Source organism: Triticum aestivum, chromosome 7A (assembly GCF_018294505.1).
Source record: "Triticum aestivum cultivar Chinese Spring chromosome 7A, IWGSC CS RefSeq v2.1, whole genome shotgun sequence".
Taxonomy (NCBI): domain Eukaryota; kingdom Viridiplantae; phylum Streptophyta; class Magnoliopsida; order Poales; family Poaceae; genus Triticum; species Triticum aestivum.
The window spans coordinates 289,693,926-289,716,951 of record NC_057812.1 but is presented as its reverse complement, the minus strand read 5'-3'; positions in this window follow the sequence as shown (position 1 = coordinate 289,716,951).

Sequence of the window (23,026 nt, the reverse complement as noted above, 5' to 3'; positions counted from 1 at the left end):
CCCTACCCGAGATTCGCCGGATTTGACACCGACATTGGTGCTTTCATTGAGAGTTCCACTGTGTCGTCACCATAAGGCTTGATGGCTCCTCCGATCATTGCTAGTGATGCGGTCCAAGGTGAGGTTTTCCTCCCCGGACAGATCTTCGTATTTGGCAGCTTTGCACTGCGGGCCAATTCGGTTGGCCATCTGGAGCAGATTGAGAGCTACGCCCCTGGCCATTAGGTCAGATTTGGAAACTTGAACTGCACGGCCGAAATCCGCGGAGATTTGATCTTCGACGGATTCGAACCCATGCCGGACGCGTCGCACAGTCGCGATGAGCATGACATAACTCTACTGTCGGACAGTGTTCAGGAGATCGCATCCGTAGCCACTCCAGCCTTTAATCCAGAGCAAGTCGCGCCATCCGAGAGCGGAGGGATGGACCCCGCCATGGAGGCCGCGCTCTCAGTGGCGATAGAGCCGGATATTGACTTCACCCCTTACGAGAGCCATGTCGCCAAACCACTGGATTCATCTCCGGCCACGGACTCCGAGCCGCTCATACCCGTGCCCGTCGAATCCAACTGGGCACCGATCATGGAGTTCACCTCCTCGGACATCTTGCAGCACTCGCCCTTTGGGGATTTGCTAAATTCATTATGGTCTCTCTCCCTGTCAGAAGAACCTTAGCCGAACTATGTTCAGCTAGAATGGGATGCGGACGGTGATGAAATTCGCTGCCCACCCACCACCCATTTAGTAGCCACTGTCGACGACTTAACCGACATGCTCGACTTCGGCTCCGAAGACTTCGATGGTATGGACGACGAAGCCGGAGACGAACAGGATCCACCGCCCTCGGGGCACTGGACCGCCACCTCCTCATATGATATATACATGGTGGACACCCCCAAAGAAGCCAATGGCGACGAGAAAGCAGAGGATGACCCCTCCAAGAAGCAACCCAAGCGCCGACGTCAGCGGCGCCGCTCTAAGTCCCGCCACAGCAGGAGCAGTGATACCGGCATAGGAGATAATAACACTCTGGATAGTGCCGAAGACAACAACAATCCCCTCCAGCACGATGTAGAGCCGGAGGACGAACAAGCTAGCCCTCCAGAGCGGGCAGCATATGGAGAACCGGAGGAGGACAATTACATGCCTCTCTCTGAAGATGAGGCGAGCCTCGGCGACGACGAGTTTATCATGCCTGGGGACCCCATCGAGCAAGAGCGCTTCAAGCGCCAGCTTATGGCCACGACAAATAGCCTGAAGAAAAAGCAGCAACAGCTTCAAGCTGATCAAGACTTGCTAGCAGACAGGTGGACCAAAGTCCTTACGGCCGAGGAGCATGAACTCGAGCGCCCGTCCAAGAGTTACCCAAAGCGTAGGTTGCTGCCTCACCTCGAGGAGGAAGCATTAAAACCTCATTCACCAGTGTACAATGCGGCTGACCGACCACTACATGGCCGAGTCAGTAAGGCGTTTCAGCCTAAAGTTCAGCCCGCACCCCGTCGCTGCTCAGTCAAAAATACGAAGGCCGGGGGCAACACAGAGGACCTGCGAGACATCTTGGATAGTAAGGAAAAGATCACAAGGTCAATATACGAGACACGGGCACGTGCACCCACACGAGATGATGATTGTCGCATCGGATACACCACGAGTAAATCCAGTCGGGCCAAATACAGCAGACAAGACTCATACGAGCTACGTCGGGATATAGCCCGGCACAGAGGTGCCGCACACCCCCTATGCTTCACTGATGAAGTTATGAATCATGAATTCTCGGAGGGTTTCAAACCCGTAAATATCGAATCATACGACAGCACAACAGATCCCGCTGTATGGATTGAGGATTTCCTCCTTCACATACACATGGCTCGCGGTGATGATCTACATGCCATCAAGTACCTCCCACTAAAACTCAAACGACTAGCTCGACATTGGCTGAATAGCTTGCCAGCAGATTCCATCGGCAGTTGGGAAGATCTGGAAGACGCATTTCTTGACAACTTCCAGGGCACTTATGTGCGGCCACCGGATGCTGATGACTTGAGACACATAACCCAGCAGTCAGGGGAATCGGCCAGACAATTCTGGACTCGGTTCCTGACAAAGAAAAACCAAATTTTAGACTGTCCGGATGTAGAGGCCCTAGCGGCATTCAAGCATAACATCCGCGACGAGTGGCTCCGCCATCACCTCGGCCAGGAGAAGCCGAAATCTATGGCAGCCCTCACAACACTCATGACCCGCTTTTGCATGGGCGAGGATAGCTGGCTGGCTCGCAGCAACAACACATCAAGGAATCCAGATACCTCGGATACCAAAGATGTTAATGGTAGGCAACATCGTAACAGACCAAAGCGCCGCAATAACGGTGATAACACCGAAGACACGGCAGTCAATGCCAGATTCAGAGGCTCTAGATCTGGTCAGCGGAAAAAGCCATTTAAAAGAAATACTCCGGCTCCGTCCAGTCTGGATCGCATACTGGATCACTTGTGTCAAATCCACGGCACCCCTGACAAGCCAGCCAATCACACCAACAGAGAATGCTGGGTGTTCAAGCAGGCCGACAAGTTAAATGCCGAAAACAAGGACAAGGGGCTGCATAGCGATGACGAGGAAGAGCCCCGGCCGCCGAACCCAGGAGGACAGAAGGGGTTTCCCCCACAAGTAAAGACAGTAAACATGATATACGCAACCCACATTCCCAAGAGGGAGTGGAAGCATGCACCAAGGGATGTCTACGCGATGGAGCCGGTCGCCCAGAAGTTCAACCCATGGTCCGCTTGTCCGATTACCTTTGATTGCAGGGACCACCCCACTAGCATCCGTCATGGCGGATCCGCCGCACTGGTCCTAGACCCCATCATTGATGGATTTCACCTCACTCGAGTCCTAATGGACGGCGGTAGCAGCCTGAACCTGCTTTATTAGGATACAATGCGAAAAATGGGTATCGATCCTTCGAGGATCAAACCCAGCAAAACCACCTTTAAAGGCATAATCCTAGGTGTAGAGGCCCATTGCACAGGCTCAATCACACTGGAAGTGGTCTTCGGATCACCGGATAACTTCTGAAGCGTAGAGTTAATCTTTGACATCGTCCCATTCCGAAGTGGTTATCATGCACTGCTCGGATGGACAGCATTTGCAAAATTCAACACAGTGCCGCATTACGCATACCTCAAGATCAAGATGCCAGGACCCCGCGGGGTCATAAAAGTTAATGGAAACACAGAACGCTCGCTTCGTACAAAAGAGCACACTGCAGCCCTTGTAGTAGAGGCACAAAGCAGCCTGTTCAGGCAGACAACTCATTCGGTGTTACAGCCCTCGGACACCTTCAAGCGAGTCTGGAACAATCTGCAACAGGACCGCCTGGCGCGATCAACGCTCGCCTAGCAATCCGGCCCCCGTCCCAGTCCCAGTGCGTTGACGAAATTCGTGTCGCGCGTACTGTTGGGGATATTACTACTGGGCGTAAACCGGCCTATCTGGGTCGGGTTAACTTTGTCAGTAGTTAAGTATGTTAAAGCCCAAGAAGACAGAGGAGGGCTCAAGGCCCATGGTCGGTTCAAGGCCTGTAGCCGTAAACCGGCGTTAGTAGTTAACCTGTACTGTAAGTTAGGAATAAGTAGAGACCAAACTGGACACATCTATGAGCCGGTATTGGGACTCCGTAAGCCGACGGGAGTCACCCGTGTATATAAGGGGACGGCCCGACGGTGGTTCAAGGACAACGGACAACAACTCGAGACATAGGCGAAGCTTGTTTGCTCCCTAGTCATCGAAGCCCCATCAATTCCATAACAACTAGACGTAGGCTTTTACCTTCATCGAAGGGGCCGAACTAGTATAAACTCTCTTGCATCCTTGTGTCCGCTTTAACCCCTTCAAGCTAACCAGTCGCGATGGCTCCACGACTAAGTCCTTTCTCTAGGACATCTACCGTGACAAAACCACGACAGTTGGCGCCCACCGTGGGGCTGTCGCACGATGGTTTCCGGTTCTTGGAGGGCCGCTTTGAAGGACTCGAGGGCTACGCTGTAGGCCGGATGACTAAGAGTCGTCGCGGTAAGCTCTACATCGACGACGCGGGCTGGGGCCCCGAGGCCGTCTCAATTGAGTACGGGTACCGGGTCCCCTTGGGTAGCATTCATGTTTTCATTGGCAAGATCAGTGAACCGGGCCCTGAGCTGGACATCTGCACCGACCTCGTCGAGACGGCTCAGCGTGCGCGATCCGCTCGGGTTAAACTGGCCATGAAGCGTGCCTTCGTGGGAGTCATTCATGGAGGAAGTTATGAGGACGGATCAGAATTTTGCGGCGCGACCGTCATTTGTTCCGGTGTCGAATCTTCGACCGGAGAAACCGAATCTCTTTATCAGCTACAAGATGGCCGGATTGGGAATTGTTCCGATGGCGATAGTGGACCCCTCTGATCTGCCCGACCAGGTTGGAATATTCATGGCCGAAACACAAGCAATGCTTCATTCTTTGACAGCTGTGGCAACGGTCTCCGATTCAGCAGCGGCGACGGCTGCCGGGGCAGGAGGCCCTATGCGCCCGCCGGCTCAGGTTCTATCAGAACTATTTGATGTGTTGGCTGTGCTTATGGCGGAAGTTAATCCGCCGTATCAGGACGTGCACAACGCGGAGATTGCAAAGGTAAAGGAACAGATCACCCAGGCCAAGGCGGATCTGGCGGCTGAGGACACCAGGATGGCCGCAGAGCGGGCCGCTTTAGATGCACAGGCCTACAAGCTTATGTTGGACCAGAGCGCGTCGCATGAAGTCATGAGGAGGAAGCACCGATCCCGCTTACCTCCGGTTTTCGAGGCCAGAGACCTTTTCAACACTCCAGGACCAAGAGCCGGCAATCCGCTGGAGGGAAACCAAGAAGAAGCCCCTGGGATCGGTGCACCGGTTCAGCCTCGTCAGATGGACCCGCCTCGGCAAAACACCGTTGTATCTCAGGCTGCTTTAACACCTCCGGGTCACTACTCCAACCCAATGGACAATCTTGTTGCCGCTGCTGCATGGCTGGAGGCCATTCCAATTGAAGGTGACTCGCCACAGGCAGTAGAGACGCGACGGGTCAAGGAACTTCTGAGGACAGCTTTGGCCCAATAGGAAGCATACTCGTACAACCGCGACCGGATCCACTCGACCCCCCGTCCAAGTCGGAGCTATAGGAGACACATGGATGAACCAGCAGTGTCGAGTAATGATGGACGTGGGGCACCCCGTGACAACAACCCAGCGGGCGGTGCTGATGATGCTCAGGGAGTGGTGGACTGGGCCCGCGTGCACAGGGAGGCCGAGTTAGCCACACAGCATCAGGCTCGGCAGCTCACGCCGGTTCGTCCAACCACCTTGACTGAACCTGGTGTTACTTCTAGTTCTTTGGGGGTGCCTTGCCTTATCCCCGCTTTACGCAACGTGCGCCTGCCCAAGGATTTCAAAGGCCCACGCAAGGTACCAAATTACATGGCGGATCAACCTCTAGAGACATGGGTGGAGAGCTATGAGATGGCCATGGAGATGCTTGATGTGGATGATGCGGCGTGTGCGAAATACTTCACCATGATGCTCGAAGGAACGGCCCGTACTTGGTTAAAAAGCTTGCCGGCTAATTCTATCAGTTCATGGGCCCAATTACGAGCCCGGTTTATCAGCAATTTCAAAGATACCTGTAAACAGCCTATGTCGATAGTGGACTTAGCTGCATGCGTCCAGGAGGAAGGAGAATCAACGACTCATTGGGTGCGCCGGGTTTCACAAGTGTTGCACTCCTCATACCGCATCAACGCTGACACCGCAGTATTAACCCTAGAAGGCAACTGTCGGTTTGGACCCCTGAAGCTGAAGTCGGGACGGATGAAGCGTCATTGCACCGATATGGGGACCCTCATGGCCGCTTTGGTGAAATATGTTGATTCTGATAGCACCAAGGATCCCGAATCTGATGATGACAAGGCAGGGAAAGGGAAGAAGAACAGCAGCTCCAAAGGGCAGCAGCATCACTGGGCAGGCAATGGTGGAGGAGGCAAGCGTAAAGCGGATGGTAACATGGACTTTGTGGCTAATACCAACGCACAGGACAATGGCCAGCGACGCAAGGGTAGGCCGAAAAATCGTAATGGAGCGCCCAACCCTAACCCAAACCTCCTAAACTATCTGCTAAGCCAGCCATGTCCAAGACATGGGACGAAGGAGGCGCCGGCAAACCACCTTTGGAAAGATTGCTTTATTATGCAGGAGTTCAAGAATTCTAATAATTTCCGGTATGATCACGAATCCGGCGGTGGCTCGGGATCCAGGCCGGGTTACGGAGGAGGAAGTTCCGGTTCAGAATTCAATGGTAATCCAGGCAGACGTAATGGTCAAAATAGTCAGAACAACCAGGGTGGTTACAACCAACAGCAGCAACAGTCAGGTTACCAGAGCAACCCAAAGCAGTTGAGTAATGGGCAGTACCATGTCTTCAGCACTAGCTTGGACAAGTGAGACCGGAAAGTTCAGAGGCGGGCGGTCAACTCTGTTGAACCGTCCATACCCCGTTATCTACGTTGGTCTGAACAGCCAATCATATGGAGTAGAGAAGATCACCCTCCCGAGGACGATAATTCGGGTCAGTTGGCTTTGGTGGTGGCGCCTCAGGTGGGAGGTTACAAGTTCACCAAGATGCTCATGGATGGAGGGAGCAGCATTAACATCCTGTACTATGAGACCTTCCGTCGTATGGGACTAATAGATAAGAATATCAAATCGTCTAATACAGTATTCCACGGTGTAGTGCCTGGCAGATTAGCATATCCCGTTGGTAAGATAGCTCTGGAAGTGGCCTTTGGGGATGATCATGATTCTAGGTCGGAGATATTGACGTTTGAAGTGGTGAAAATCCAAAGTCCATATCATGCCCTGTTTGGGCGACCGGCCTACGCCAAGTTTATGGCTCGACCGTGTTATGTGTATTTGCAGCTCAAGATGCCGGGTCACAAGGGGACAATAACGGTTCATGGAAGCCGCAAAATCGCTTTGGAATGCGAGGAAGGAGATGCGGCTTATGCAGAGTCGGTTTGTGCCACCGAAGAGTTGAAGTACTATAAAGACAATGTTGATCCAGCGGGCATGACTCCGTTGAATAAGCCAACTACGGAGCATGATCCGGCCCTAAAGTTCAAATCGGCAGCAGAAACTAAGCTTGTTGACTTCGTACCTGGTGATTCATCCAAGCAGTTCAGCATCAGTGCCAACTTGGATCCGAAATAGGAAAGCGCGCTCATCGAGTTCATCCGTGAGAATCGGGACATTTTTGCATGGAAGCCCTCTGACATGCCAGGTGTACCGAGGCAACTCGCTGAGCACACACTTAATGTGGATCCTAAATATAAACTGGTGAAACAGTTCCTCCACCGGTTTAACAAAGAAAGACGCAAGGCAATTGGAGAAGAGGTAGCCAGGCTCTTAGCAGCTGGCTTTATTGTAGAAGTTTTTCACCCTGAGTGGCTTGCCAATCCGGTGCTGGTCCTCAAGAAAAACGGCACCTGGCACATGTGTGTGGATTACACAAATCTTAATAAGGCTTGTCCAACAGATCCTTTTGCTCTCCCCCGTATTGATCAAATTATTGATGCTACGGCGGGCTGTGAGCGTTTAAGTTTTTTGGATGCATATTCTGGCTATCATCAGATCAAAATGGCAGTTAAGGACCAGGAGAAGACGACATTTATAACTCCCTTTGGAGCCTTCTGCTATGTGTCTATGCCCTTCGGGCTCAAGAGTGCCCAAGCGACTTACCAACGGTGTGTACAAAATTGTCTTCACAAGCAAATTGGTCGTAATGTACATGCTTACGTGGATGATATCGTGGTTAAGTCCAGGGAGAAGGAGACTCTGATTGATGATTTGAAGGAAACCTTTGATAACCTGAGGACATACAAGATGATGCTTAATCCGGACAAGTGTGTCTTTGGTGTACCGGCGGGCAAGTTATTAGGCTTCTTGGTTTCCAATAAGGGAATTGAGGCTAATCCGGAGAAGATCACAGCCATCACCTCCCTCCCTAAACCGAAGTGTGCCAATGATGTTCAGCGCCTGGCAGGCCGGATTGCTGCGTTAAGCCGGTTTATCAGTCGCCTCGGTGAGAAGGCAATCCCTTTGTATCAGATGTTGAAAAAGACGAATCAGTTTGTCTGGACTTCTGCTGCTGATGAAGCATTTGAGGACTTAAAACGACAATTGGCCAATCCGCCTGTGCTCGCTGCTCCCATTGACAAGGAGCCGTTGCTGTTATATGTTGCTGCTAATGCTCGAGCGGTCAGCGTGGCTATTGTGGTAGAGCGAAAGGAGGCAGTAAGGAGCATCCGGTTCAACGCCCGGTCTATTATATCAGAGAGGTGCTCATTGAGTCCAAGCAAAGGTATCCGCATTGGCAGAAGCTGATGTATGGAGTTTTTATGGCAAGCCAGAAGCTTAAACAATATTTCCAAGGGCATCCAATTACAGTGGTCAGTTCTGCTCCTTTGGGAGTTTTTATGGCAAGCCGGAAGCCGGAAGCAACTGGGCGGATTGCAAAGTGGGCTATAGAGCTGGGGCCGTACGGTTTGAAGTATGTGCCTCGGACAGCTATTAAGTCTCAAGCACTTGTTGATTTAATCAATGATTGGACGGAAATGCAAGCACCTGAAGAAAAGCCGGATCATACATATTGGACCATCCATTTTGACAGATCCAGGCAATTGGAAGGCTCGGGGGCTGGAATCGTATTAACCTCCCCACGAGGTAATAAGTTTTGTTATGTTCTCCGCTTAATGTTCCCTTGTACTAACAATGCAGCTGAGTATGAAGCCTTGCTCCATGGTCTTCGGATTTCTAAGGAGATGAATCTAAGTCGAGTTAAGTGCTTCGGTGATTCGGACCTTGTGGCTCAGCAGGTGTCTGGCACTTGGGACTCCAAGGACCCACTCATGGCAGCATATCATCGTGTGGTGGATATTGTTGCAGGTTATTTCAGAGGCTATCAGGTGGACCACGTGGACCGGCGGAAAAATGAAGCGGCGGACGCTTTAAGCCGGCTGGGCTCTCAGCGCAAACCGGTCCCACCCAATGTTTTTCTGGATGTGCTGCACAACCCGTTGGTGAAGATCCCTGGTGAAGAGGATTTGGCTATTCCTGATCCGGAGGCTCAATTGGTGGCAGCTCTTCATGTTATTCCAGATTGGACGCTTCCTTACCTGGCGTACAAGAACCGGGGCGAGTTGACAGAGGATGAGATTCTGGCCCGGCAGATAATCCGGCGATCCAAGTCCATGGCTATCATCAACGGCGAGTTGCATCATTACAGTGTATCAGGAGCTTTTCAACGTTGCGTGTCCCCTGAAGAAGGCCGTGAAATTTTGCGTGAGATCCACGAAGGAGATTGTGGTCACCACGCCGATTCAAAGTCTCTGGTGGCTAAAGCATTTCGCCATGGCTTCTATTGGTTAACTGCTCATGTTGATGCGGAGGATCTGGTCAGACGATGTGATGGTTGCCAAAGGTTTTCAAGACGTGCTCATGTACCAGCTCAAGAATTGAGAATAATTCCAATTACTTGGCCGTTTGCGACTTGGGGGCTGGATATGGTTGGGCCTTTCAAAAGGTCCAAAGATAAGAAGACCCACCTCCTGGTGGCGGTCGACAAGTTTACAAAGTGGGTGGAGGCAGAACCTGTTAGCAAGTGTGATGCGGCCATGGCGGTTCAGTTCATCAAAAAGGTGATTTTCCAGTTTGGCTTTCCACACAGTATTATCACAGATAATGGTACCAATTTGTCCAAAGGTGCTATGAAGGAGTTCTGCGAGCGGGAGCACATCCGGCTCGACGTTTCATCAGTGGCACATCCACAGTCCAATGGTCAAGCAGAAAGAGCTAATCAAGAGATCCTGAGAGGCATCAAGCCCCGGCTCATGGTTCCTTTGCAGAGAACGCCGGGTTGTTGGGTAGAAGAATTACCATCTGTGCTATGGAGCATCAATACAACACCCAACAGATCAACAGGATACACACCGTTCTTCATGGTTTATGGAGCGGAGGCGGTTCTCCCCAGTGATATCCGTCATGATTCACCTCGTGTAACAGCTTATATTGAAGCGGACAACGAGACAGCACGACAAGATGCTTTGGACCGGTTGGATGAAGAGCGTGACATCACAGCCGCCCGATCGGCGATTTACCAGTAGGATCTTCATCGTTATCATAGTCGCCGGGTCAGAACCAGAACCTTTTAGGAGGGAGATTTGGTGCTTCGGCTCATCCAAGATCAGACTGGTATGCATAAGTTATCCCCACCTTGGGAGGGGCCTTTCGTGGTCAGCAAGAATCTGCACAACGGGTCATACTATCTGATCGATATTTGAGAACATAAGGACTCACGTACATCAGAGGAGGATACCAACAGGCCGTGGAACATAGCTCATCTTCGGCCTTATTATACCTGAGCCATTGGTTCTACTTATGTACATATTACAGCGATGTATATATTAACTATAATAAACCGGAACCTCAGCTAAAGCGGGGTATCTGTTCTTTTACATCATGTGTGGTTACACGGAGTTGTTTTAAAGCGGCTTCCGGTTTACCCCTTGAGTTCGCTTTGCTAAAGGCATCATGTTATATCACTTGGAGGATTGGTCGTGTCCGAACCAATACCATGCCTCTTGATAGGCGAGAGCCACCAGATCACTTGGGGACTTGGTCATGTCTAAACCAGTCATGCCTCTTGATGGGCCTAAGGCCACAGAATCACTTGGGGGCTTGGTCGAACCCGAACCATGACCATGCCATTTGGTCGGCATAAATGCCACGGTTTCATTTGGGGACCTGGCTGACTAGAACCATAGTTACACCTAACGGGAGCTTGGTCGTGTTTGGCGATGGTAACGCCATTTGATCAGCTTAAATAAACCTTTTTTGGCAAACGGTTTTGTCATTGCTTTTGCTTCACACTTTTCTTTGAAGGGTTTGTTTTTGCTTTTTATTGCGTTCTTTAAACCGACAAAGTTTTTTAACCAATCAATTGACGGAACACAGTTCACGTCAATCCGGAGACTATTTGCCCGGTTTGATCCTTGTTGTTAACATCCTCTTATGGAGTAACACGGGGTTTATTATAACCCGACACGGTTTACAGGGTAAACCAGCGTCATATATATACAGGAGTTGTTATCTCCTCCAACAGTGTGGGTTTGCAAAACTCCGCTTCAAGATTGTCCAAGCCAACTTCACACTCAACGATGGCAGGTATTATGTATCTCAAAAATTTGATCATATACTTAAAATTTTGTTTTGGATGTTTTGATTTCATATATACATACATCATATTCCGCCTGACGGTACAACCGCGGTGGCACTTGATGAATTTCTCATTTCAGAAAGTGTTTTGGAAAGTTCATTGCCACAGGAAGAACAAATTATGCACGAAGGCATATCAACATCAATGGTATCAGCTAGCCTATACAAGGAAACATGGTGCCCATAATCATATAATAGTTTTTCACAAAGGAGAGGCAGTTTTAAAACCGGCTTCTGGTTCAAGCTTGGTCACCAGCCTGGCCTGATGGTTGTGGGTCATCCTGCGCCGCTTCAGCCTCCGTTTCTCTACCCAGCGGCTGGAAATCCATAGTTGTCCAGTCGATTCCCATTAATGCTTGAAAAACAGCTTCATCATGGATCAGCAATGACGGGTCAATATCAGGAGCGTAAGTATGCTTACAGATTAGAGGGATCAGATTTTCCGATTCATGGATTGGTGCAGCTATTCGCTTGTTCTGACTGTCATATTGCGCTTGATAATGAGACAAGTCTGCTTCCTCAGCCAACTGACAAGCTAGCGGACGTACCTCCCGGTTTATTGCTCACAGATCCGCTTCACCAAATTCTGACCCGTCTTCCTTCAAGCTGGGATAGCCCTGAGCCGCTTCAATAGGATCAAAATCCGGCACCCAGGCTTTTGCCCAGATTAAGGCATTGATTGCACCGGTTCAAGCAGCAGATTTCTTCAGCTCTTCAACCTGGGCAGGAAGCACTAACAGTTTCATCAGAGTATCTTGAATCAAAGTGGGCGCCGGTTTGTTATGAGATGCGGTACAGATGATCCGTTGGGCACCAGTATACAATTGTTCAACCAATGTATAGGCGGCTTTCAATTTCTTCCGCACATCTGACCCCAAGTGACCAATGCGTGTCCCTGAAATACCGTAAAAGGTTAAGAAACCGGCGACTCTGTAAGAAGGCAGAGACAAATTCAGAAGGCAAGCTGGCTTACCAAAGATAGCAGTGGTCATGGCATGCACGTGCCGCTTTATGCTGGTCAGTTCATCTGTCACTGGTTTTAGTGCAGCCTCAGCATCCTCTGCTCGTTTGATCAAAGCGGACTTTTCAGTGGCCCAATCCGCCCGTTTCTTCTTGAAGTTCTCCTTAAGTTGTTCCATGGAGCTTAAAGCGCTGGCCAATTCCTCTTTTGCTTTGGAAGTTTCAGGTCACGCCCCGCATTATGGCTTAACCACGCCAGGGGTTGTATACCTTTTGCATTCCTTTTCTCTTTCAGGGCCCAACTCTTCAGAAGCCCTTTCCGGCAGTTCGATTGCTGGACACACTCCGGAAGCAACAACCAAGGCGGCAAGAAGCTAAGATGAACACGGGAACTGCCAGGTGGTTTCTAATAATAATTGACATACCCGCTTATCACTATTTATGTGTAGCTTGCCTTGGGATAGGACATTTCGAATTGTCCTACTTTATGCTTATTGCACTACTCGTACCAGTACGCTTCGACGTATTATCCAATGCATATTATTAATCTGTCATTGCATTATTTAAGTTTTTCTTTCTTTTATATGTCCATTTACGACATTCCACACCTGCACGCTCGGGTGCGGTCAGTACGCCAGGGGCTCTTGTTTACCCCATAATACGGCGCAAGAAGTTCGAACACTTTCGACAGTGTGGCACCCCTAACTTATAGCATTATATGCATCAGCTCCGAATCATGTCTTGGGCCAAATGTTGGGTTGCCCGGCTCCCATGCTTTGGTACCTTACGTTCCGCTATATCGGCTAAGGTAGCGGTGGGAGAACCACTGCGATTGTGTCCCAGTTCTTCCGGACGAGCACCTCAGTAGAGAAAGCCAAAAACTGACTGTCATGATAAGGCGAGAGACTGGTCGCTATTCGAGTGGTCTCAAGTCCTTAAAGACATTTTCCGCTTTGGGCGAGGAGTCGGCCTTGTCCGGCTTAGGCATGTATAGCGCCCCAAATTCGGCCCTCCGAATACCAGGGGCTTCGCCAAAATTTAAAATCATAGACTTCTATGGCTAAGTGAGAGTGATAAAGCATTATAGTCCGATTGCCTGGTTCGTTGTGCTGAACACCTCCCTTGAAGGACCCAAAATTGGGGTAAAGAGTGTTCAGGTTTATCCCGAACACCCCGGTACTAGCTACATGGGGGCAGAAGCCGACGACTAGCCAACTCTCAGATTTTATAAACGGCCCCACAGAAGGTAATATTTTAAATTAAGAAAGCGTCGCATGGCGCAAATGAACTCGTTTCATATTATAGGATCACATGAGCATGTTCATTCAAAAATTACATCCCTGGCACACTCATTTGCCACTAGGCGGGAACCCTCCAGGAGACCCTCATAATAATTTTTGGGGCGGCGATGCTCCTTGCCCTTCGGCGGCCCCTCCTTCACAACCTTCACGGCGTCCAGCTTCGCCCAGTGCACCTTCGCCCAGGCAAAAGCCCTGCGTGCACCTTCGACACAGACGGACCGCTTGATAACCTCAAGCCGTGGGCAGGCTTCCACCAACCGCCTCACCAGACCGAAGTAGCTGCCGGACAAGGGCTCGCCAGGCCACATCCGGACTATAAGGCCCCTCATGGCCTATTCGGACGCATTGTGAAGTTCGACCAACTGCTTCAGCTGGTCGCTCAGGGCCACGGGGTGTTCGGTCCCAGTATACTGAGACCAGAACAACTTCTCCGTCGAGCTCCCCTCCTCAGCCCGGTAAAATTCCGCGGCATCCAGCACACTGCAGGGAAGATCTGCAAATGCTCCTGGAGAGCTCCGAACTCGGGTAAGAAAAAGGAAATTCTCCTTCACATGCTTGCTTTGCATATTGAATGCCTTACCCGCTGCTATCTTCTTCGCCGCATCAATCTCCTGGAGGGCCTTGTGGGCTTCAGCCTTGGCGCTCCAGACGCTTTCAAGCGCCTGCGCGAGCTCGGACTCTCGCATCTTGGAGTCAAGCTCCAAGGACTCGTGCTTTTTGACGAGAGCCTTGAGCTCTTGCTGCACCTCGCCCACTCGGGCTTCTTGTTTCTCCCGTTCAATGCATTCTTTGGCCGCTTTGTCTTCGGCCGCGGACAACGCCTTCCTCAAGGTCGCCACCTCGGTCATGGCCCCTGACAAATCCATGATGATCCTATTACTTTATACCCGAATTCCTCTTCTAACTATACAGAAAGGGGTATTTCTTACCTTTGCTCTCTTCGAGCTGCCTCTTGGTTAGGCTGAGCTCATCCTCGGACCGCTTCAAATCCTGCTTCAGCGTAGAGATCTCCGCAGTATGTATGGCAGCGGCCAGCAGGGAAGCCTGCACATACACATAGACATACTCTAATTAGACTCATGGGTTATCATTTGATCCTCTATTCGGCTTTTCTTCCCGAACGCCGAATAGAGCATCAGGGGCTACTATCTATGCTGTAATATTTTCTTATATTTTGATTGCTTACCTCAAAGCCTGTTAGTAGGCTGGCGCAAGCTTAGGTCAGTCCGTTTTTGGCAGACTGAACCTTCTCGACCACCGCACTCATAATAGTGCGGTGCTCTTTTTCAATGGAAGCGCTGCGAAAGCACTTCCAGCAGGTTGTCCGGTGCCTCTGGTTGGACAGAGGAGACCGGCACGGAGTGCTCTTTTTCAATGTAAGTGTTGCGAAGCGCTTCCAGAAGGTTGTCCGGTGCCTCTGGTTGGACGGAGGACACCGGCACGGATGGTTGGCCCTCCCTTGATGGGGGACCGCCTGCCGGAGTCCAGAACCGTTGAGGGTTCCGGCGCAGTGTCCGGCTGGGGCCCGAACTCGAAGCCCGTAGGAGCCTCGCTCCCTTGGTACCCAAGGTCCGGGAAGTCGCCGCAAGGTGCCCCCAGGACCACCTCCCCTTGGCTCGGTTCCTGTTTGGACAACACCTCGGCGTTGTCCGTAGGGCGAGGAGTGGAAGCAGTCGGAAGAGAACCACTATTCATATCCGACGAGTCCAACGAGCCGCTCGACGAAGGTACGCCAAGATGAGCTCGGGACAGACTGCATAATCATGTTTGGCATGAGGAAAGGCAGTACAATAAAACATATCCTGAAGTACTATGGTGTCCGGACACTTACGACTTCGCCAGGGGCTTGTCCCTGGGCAGTCACTCATCGCCGCTGTCGGCGGCCGTGGTGGCACGGTCCGGAAGGAGGGTCCTCCCCTTCTTGGACCCTTCGGCCTCCCGGGCCTTCCTTTTCTTGTCTCCCCCGGCTGGGGGGAGAGAACTTTTCTCCTCCTCCTCGTTTCCATGGGAGGAGTGTGCGTCGGAGTAATCGTCCGATGACTCCGATATGACTGTACGTCGGAGACCCTTTCGGGTCCCCGCGGTCTTCTTCTTGGTCTTCTGTGCCGGCACCTCGTAAGGTGCCGGAGTCAGCATCTTCGTTAGAAGAGCGTCTGCATGATCTCCGGGCAGCGGGGCTCGGCTGTCGAGCTGCTCCGTCATATTTATCCCGTCCTGTCAATGACATGGGAGCTTAGATCCTACACATAACTAAACCTGGGCAAACAAGTACCCCGAGAAATATAAGTGCTTACCGGATGGGCATAGCGCTTTGTGCTGAGTCCTTGGTCTTCGGTGAGAGGGGGAGGGATCTCGGCGTTCTTGAACAGCACCCTCCAGATGTCCTTGTGCATCGTGTCGTAGAGCTATCGCAACGTCTGATGCTGGGCCGAGTAGAACTCCCACAGATTGAATGCCTGTCATTGGCACGGAAGGATCCGGCGGATGAGCATAACCTGGACCACATTGACAAGTTTAATTTTCTTGTTCATCATGTTTTGGATACAGGTCTGGAGTCCGGTTAGCTCTGTCGAAGAACCCCAGGACAGGCCCTTCTCTTTCCAGGAGGTGAGTCATGTGGGGATTCTGGATCGAAATTTGGGGGCCGCCACCTAGTTGGTGTCGCACGGCTCGGTGATGTAGAACCACCCCTATTGCCACCCCTTTATGGTCTCCAGGTAGGAGCCTTCGAGCCAGGTGACATTTGGCATCTTGCCCACCATGGCTCCTCCGCACTCCGCCTGCTGGCCGAACACCATCTTCGGTTTGACATTGAAGGTTTTCAGCCATAGGCCGAAGTGGGGCCTGATGCAGAGGAAGGCCTCACACACGACGATAAACACCAAGATGTTGAGGATGAAGTTGGGGGCCAGATCATGAAAGTCTAGCCCGTAGTAGAACATGAGCCCGCAGACAAATGGGTGGAGAGGAAATCCCGGTTCGCGGACGAAATGGGTAAGAAAAGCTACCCTCTCATGGGGTTTGGGCGTGGGGATGATCTGCCCCGCATTCGGAAGCCGGTGCGCGATATTCGCAGCTAGGTATCCGGCTTCCCGTAACTTTTTGATGTTTTCCTTCGTGAGGAGGAAACCATCCACTTGCCTCCTGCTCTAGACATGCTTGGAGTGGTTTGAGAAGAAGAACGCGAGCTTGGGCGCTAGAGCTCGAGTGTGCGGGAATGGATAAGCGAGAAGGAAGAAGGCGTGGGTGTAAAAGTAAATCTTTGTCCCTTTATAAGGGCAGAGGAGGTGATGAGTCTCCCCACTTGCCTGGCAAAACCGCTTATTCCCCAGGCGCCGCAATTGATGGCGCGGTTGGGTTACCCACGTCCGTATTGATGAGAATCCCGTGATAAAGGGAACATGATCTCTGCTTTGACAAGACGTATCAAGAAAACTGCCTCGTGATATGTGCGGAGCTAGTTACGAAAAGCGGTTCGAATAATAACCGGACCATGAAGTGATGTCATACTATCAAAACGTGTCAGCAGATTAGATTTGCGGGAATATTATTCTCTCTACGGTGGTACGTGGAATTTATTTTGCAGGGCCGGACAATATCCTTGTATTCAAAACTCTTCCATGGTGTATTCGGAGGAGGAACCCGCCTTGCAATGTCGAAGACAATACTGCGCGCCGGACTCATCGTCATTGAAGCCTGGTTCAGGGGCTACTGAGGGAGTCCTGGATTAGGGGGTCTCCGGACAGCCGGACTATATCCTTTGGCCGGACTGTTGGACTAAGAAGATACAATATTGAAGACTTCGTCCCGTGTCCGGATGGGACTCTACTTGGCATAGAAGGCAAGCTAGGCAATACGGATATGTATATCTCCTCCTTTTTAACCGACCTTGTTGGGGAACGTAGTAATTTCAAAAAAAATCCTACGCACACGCAAGATCATGGTGATGCACACCAACGAGAGGGGAGAGTGTTGTCCACGTACCCTCGTAGACCGAAAGTGGAAGCATTAGCACAACGCGGTTGATGTAGTCATATGTCTTCACGATCCGACCGATCAAGTACCGAACGCACAGCACCTCCGAGTTCTGCACTCGTTCAACTCGATGACGTCCCTCAAACTCCGATCCAGCCGAGTGTTGGGGGAGAGTTTCTTTAGCACGACGGCGTGGTGACGATGATGATGTTCTACCGACGCAAGGCTTCGCCTAAGCACCGCTATGATATGATTGAGGTGGATTATGGTGGAGGGGGGCACCACACATGGCTAAGAGATCAAGAGATCAATTGTTGTGTCTTTGGGGTGCCCCCCGCCCCGTATATAAAGGAGTAGAGGAGGGGGAGGGCCGGCCCTCTCTATGGCGCGCCCTAGGGAAGTCCTACTCCCACCGGGAGTAGGATTCCCCCTTTCCTAGTAGAACTAGGAGCCCTTCCAAGTAGTAGGAGTAGGAGGGAAGGAAAGGGAAGGGAAAAGGAGAAGAAAGGAAGGGGGCGCCCCCCTCCCTAGTCCAATTCGGACCAGCCCATGGGGAGGGGTGCGGCCACCCTTTGAGGCCTCTCTCTCCTTTCCCGTTTGGCCCATTAAGGCCCAATACGAATTCCCGTAACTCCCCGGTACTCCCGGAAATACCCGAATCACTCGGAACCTTTCCGATGTACGAATATAGTCATCCAATATATCGATCTTTACGTCTTGACCATTTCGAGACTCCTCGTCATGTCCCCGGTCTCTGCGAACTCCTTCGGTACATCAAAACACATAAACTCATAACATAACCGTCATCGAACTTTAAGCGTGCGGACCCTACGGGTTCGAGAACTATGTAGACATGACCGAGACACGTCTCCGGTTAATAACCAATAGCGGAACCTGGATGCTCATATTGGCTCCTACATATTCTACGAAGATCTTTATCGGTCAAACCGCATAACAACATACGTTGTTCCCTTTGTCATCGGTATGTTACTTGCCCGAGATTCGATCGTCAGTATCTCAATACCTAGTTCAATCTCGTTACCGGCAAGTCTCTTTACTCATTCCGTAATACATCATCTCGCAACTAACTCATTAGTTGCAATGCTTGCAAGGCTTATAGTGATGTGCATTACCGAGTGGGCCCAGAGGTACCTCTCCGACAATCGGAGTGACAAATCCTAATCTCGAAATACGCCAACCCAACAAGTACCTTCGGAGACACCTGTAGAGCACCTTTATAATCACCCAGTTACGTTGTGATGTGTGGTGGCACACAAAGTGTTCCGCCGGTAAACGGGAGTTGCATAATCTCATAGTCATAGGAACATGTATAAGTCATGAAGAAAGCAATAGGAACAAACTAAACGATCAAGTGCTAAGCTAACTGAATGGGTCAAGTCAATCACATCATTCTCCTAATGATGTGATCTCGTTAATCAAATGACAACTCATGTCTATGGTTAGGAAACATAACCATCTTTGATCAACGAGCTAGTCAAGTAGAGGCATACTACTGACACTCTGTTTGTCTATGTATTCACACATGTATTATGTTTTTGGTTAATACAATTCTAGCATGAATAATAAACATTTATCATGATATAAGGAAATAAATAATAACTTTATTATTGCCTCTAGGGCATATTTCCTTCAGTCTCCCACTTGCACTAGAGTTAGTAATCTAGTTCACATCGCCATGTGATTTAATACCAATAGTTCACTTCACCATGTGATTAACACCCATAGTTCACATCGACATGTGACCAACACCCAAAGGGTTTACTAGAGTCAATAATCTAGTTCACATCGTTGTGTGATTAACACCCAAAGAGTACTAAGGTGTGATCATGTTTTGCTTGTGAGAGCAGTTTAGTCAACGGGTCTGCCACATTCAGATCCGTATGTATTTTGCAAATTTCTATGTCAACAATGCTCTGCATGGAGCTACTCTAGCTAATTACTCCCACTTTCAATATGTATCCAGATTGAGACTTTGAGTCATCTGGATCAGTGTCAAAACTTGCATCGACTTAACCCTTTACGACGAACCTTTTGTCACCTCCATAATTGAGAAACATATCCTTATTCCACTAAGGATAATTTTGACCAATGTCCAGTGATCTACTCCTAGATCACTATTGTACTCCCTTACCAAACTCTGGTACATAGCATGGCATACTTTATAGAACCTATGGCTGAGGCATAGGAATGACTTTCATTCTCTCTCTATCTTCTGCCGTGGTCGGGTTTTGAGTCTTACTCAACTTCACACCTTGTAACACAGGCAAGAACTCCTTCTTTGACTATTCCACTTTGAACTACTTCAAAATCTTGTCAAGGTATGTACTCATTGAAAAACTTATCAAGCGTCTTGATCTATCTCTATAGATCTTGATGCTCAATATGTAAGTAGCTTCACCGAGGTCTTTCTTTAAAAAAAAACTCCTTTCAAACATTCCTTTATGCTTTGCAGAATAATTCTACATTATCTCCGATCAACAATATGTCATTCACATATACTTATCAGAAATGATGTAGTGCTCCCACTCACTTTTCTTGTAAATACAGGCTTCACCGCAAGTCTGTATAAAACTATATGCTTTGATCAACTTATCGAAGCGTATATTCCAACTCCGAGATGCTTGCACCAGTCCATAGATGGATCGCTGGAGCTTGCATATTTTGTTAGAACTTTTAGGATTGACAAAACCTTCTGGTTGCATCATATACAACTCTTGTTTAATAAATCCATTAAGGAATGCAGTTTTGCTTATCCATTTGCCAGACTTCATAAAATGCGGCAATTGCTAACATGATTCGGACAGACTTAAGCATAGATACGAGTGAGAAACTCTCATCATAGTCAACACCTTGAACTTGTCGACAACCTTTTTACGACAATTCTAGCTTTGTAGATAGTAACACTACTATCAGCGTCCATCCTCCTCTTGAAGATCCATTTAATCTCAATGGCTCGCCGATCATTGGGCAAGTCAATCAAAGTCCATACTTTGTTCTCATACATGGATCTCATCTCAGATTTCCTGGCCTCAAGCCATTTCGCGGAATCTGGGCTCATCATCGCTTCCTCATAGTTCGTAGGCTCATCATGGTCAAGTAACATGACCTCCAGAACAGGATTACCGTACCACTCTGGTGTGAATCTCACTCTGGTTTACCTACGAGGTTTCAGTAGTAACTTGATCTGAAGTTATATGATCATCATCATTAGCTTCCTTACTAATTGGTGTAGTAGTCACAGGAACAAATTTCTATGATGAACTACTTTCCAATAAGGGAGCAGGTAAAGTTACCTCATCAAGTTCTACTGTCCTCCCACTCACTTCTTTCGAGAGAAACTCCTTCTATAGAAAGGATCCATTCTCAGCAATGAATATCTTTCCTTCGGATCTGTGATAGAATGTGTACCCAACATTTTCTTTTGGGTATCCTATGAAGACGCACTTCTCCGATTTGGGTTTGAGCTTATCAGGTTGAATCTTTTTCACATAAGCATTGCAACCTCAAACTTTAAGAAATGACAGCTTAGGTTTCTAGCCAAACCATAGTTCATACGGTGTCGTCTCAAAGAATTTAGATAGTGCCCTATTTAACGTGAATGTAGTTGTCTCTAATGCATAACCCCAAAATGATAGCGGTAAATCAGTAAGAGACGTCATAGATAGCACCATATCTAATAAAGTACGATTACGACGTTCAGACACACCATTACACTGTGGTGTTCCAGGTGGCGTGAGTAGTGAAATAGTTCACATTGTTTTAACTGAAGGCCAAACTTGTAACTCAAATATTTTACTTCTGCGATCATATCGTAGAAACTTTTATTTTTGTTACGATAATTCTCTACTTCACTCTGAAATTCTTTAAACTTTTCAAATGTTTCAGACTTGTGTTTCATCAAGTAGATATACTCATATCTGCTCAAATCATCTGTGAAGATCAGAAAATAATGATACCTGCCACGAGCCTCAATATTCATCGGACCACATACATCAGTATGTATGATTTCCAACAAATCTTTTGCTCGCTCCATTGTTCCGGAGAACGGAGTCTTAGTCATCTTGCCCATGAGTCATGGTTCGCAAGCATCAACTGATTCATAATCAAGTGATTCCAAAAGCCCATTGGCATGGATTTTCTTCATGCGCTTTACACCAATATGACCTAAACGACATTGCCACAAATAAGTTGCACTATCATTATTAACTTTGCATCTTTTGGCTTCAATATTATGAAAATGTGTATCACCACGATCGAGATCCAACAAACCATTTTCATTGGGTGTATGACCATAGAAGGTTTTATTCATGTAAGCATAACAACAATTATTCTCTAACTTACATGAATAACCATATTGCAATAAACATGATCCAATCATATTCATGCTCAACGCAAACACTAAATAACATTTATTTTAGGTTTAACACTAATCCCGAAAGTGTAGGGAGTGTGCGATGATGATCATATCAATCTTGGAACCATTTCCAATACACATCGTCACTTCACCCTTAACTAGTCTCTGTTCGTTCTGCAACTCCCGTTCGAGTTACTATTCTTAGCAACTGAACTAGTATCAAATACTGAGGGGTTGCTATAAACACTAGTAAAGTACACATCAATAACATGTATATCAAATATACCTATGTTCACTTTGCGATCCTTCTTATCCGCCAATTACCTGGGGTAGTTCCGCTTCCAGTGACCAGTCGCTTTCTAGTAGAAGCACTCAGTTCCAGGCTTAGGTCCAGACTTGGGTTTTTCACTTGAGCAGCAACTTGCTTGCCGTTCTTCTTGAAGTTTCCCTTTCTCCCCTTTGTCCCTTTACTTGAAACTAGTGGTTTTGTTTACCATCAACACTTGATGCTTTTCTTGATTTCTACCTTCGTCGATTTCAGCATCATGAAGAGCTTGGGAATCGTTTCCGTTATCCCTTGCATATTATAGTTCATCACGAAGTTCTACTAACTTGGTGATGGTGACTAGAGAATTATGTCAATCACTATTTTATCTGGAAGATTAACTCCCACTTGATTCAAGCAATTGTAGTACCCAGACAATCTGAGCACATGCTCACTGCTTGAGCTATTCTCCTCCATCTTTTAGCTATAGAACTTGTTGGAGACTTCATATCTCTCAACTTGGGTATTTGCTTGAAATATAAACTTCAACTCCTGGAACATCTCCTATGTTCCATGACGTTCAAAACGTCTTTGAAGTCCCGATTCTAAGCCATTAAGCATGGTGCACTAAACTATCAAGTAGTCATCATACTGAGCTAGCCAAACGTTCAGAACGTCTGCATCTGCTCCTGCAATAGGTCTGTCACCTAGCAGTGCATCAAGGACATAATTCTTCTGTGCAGCAATGAGTATAATCCTCAGATCACGGATCCAATCCGCATCACTGCCACTAACATTTTTCAACTTAGTTTTCTC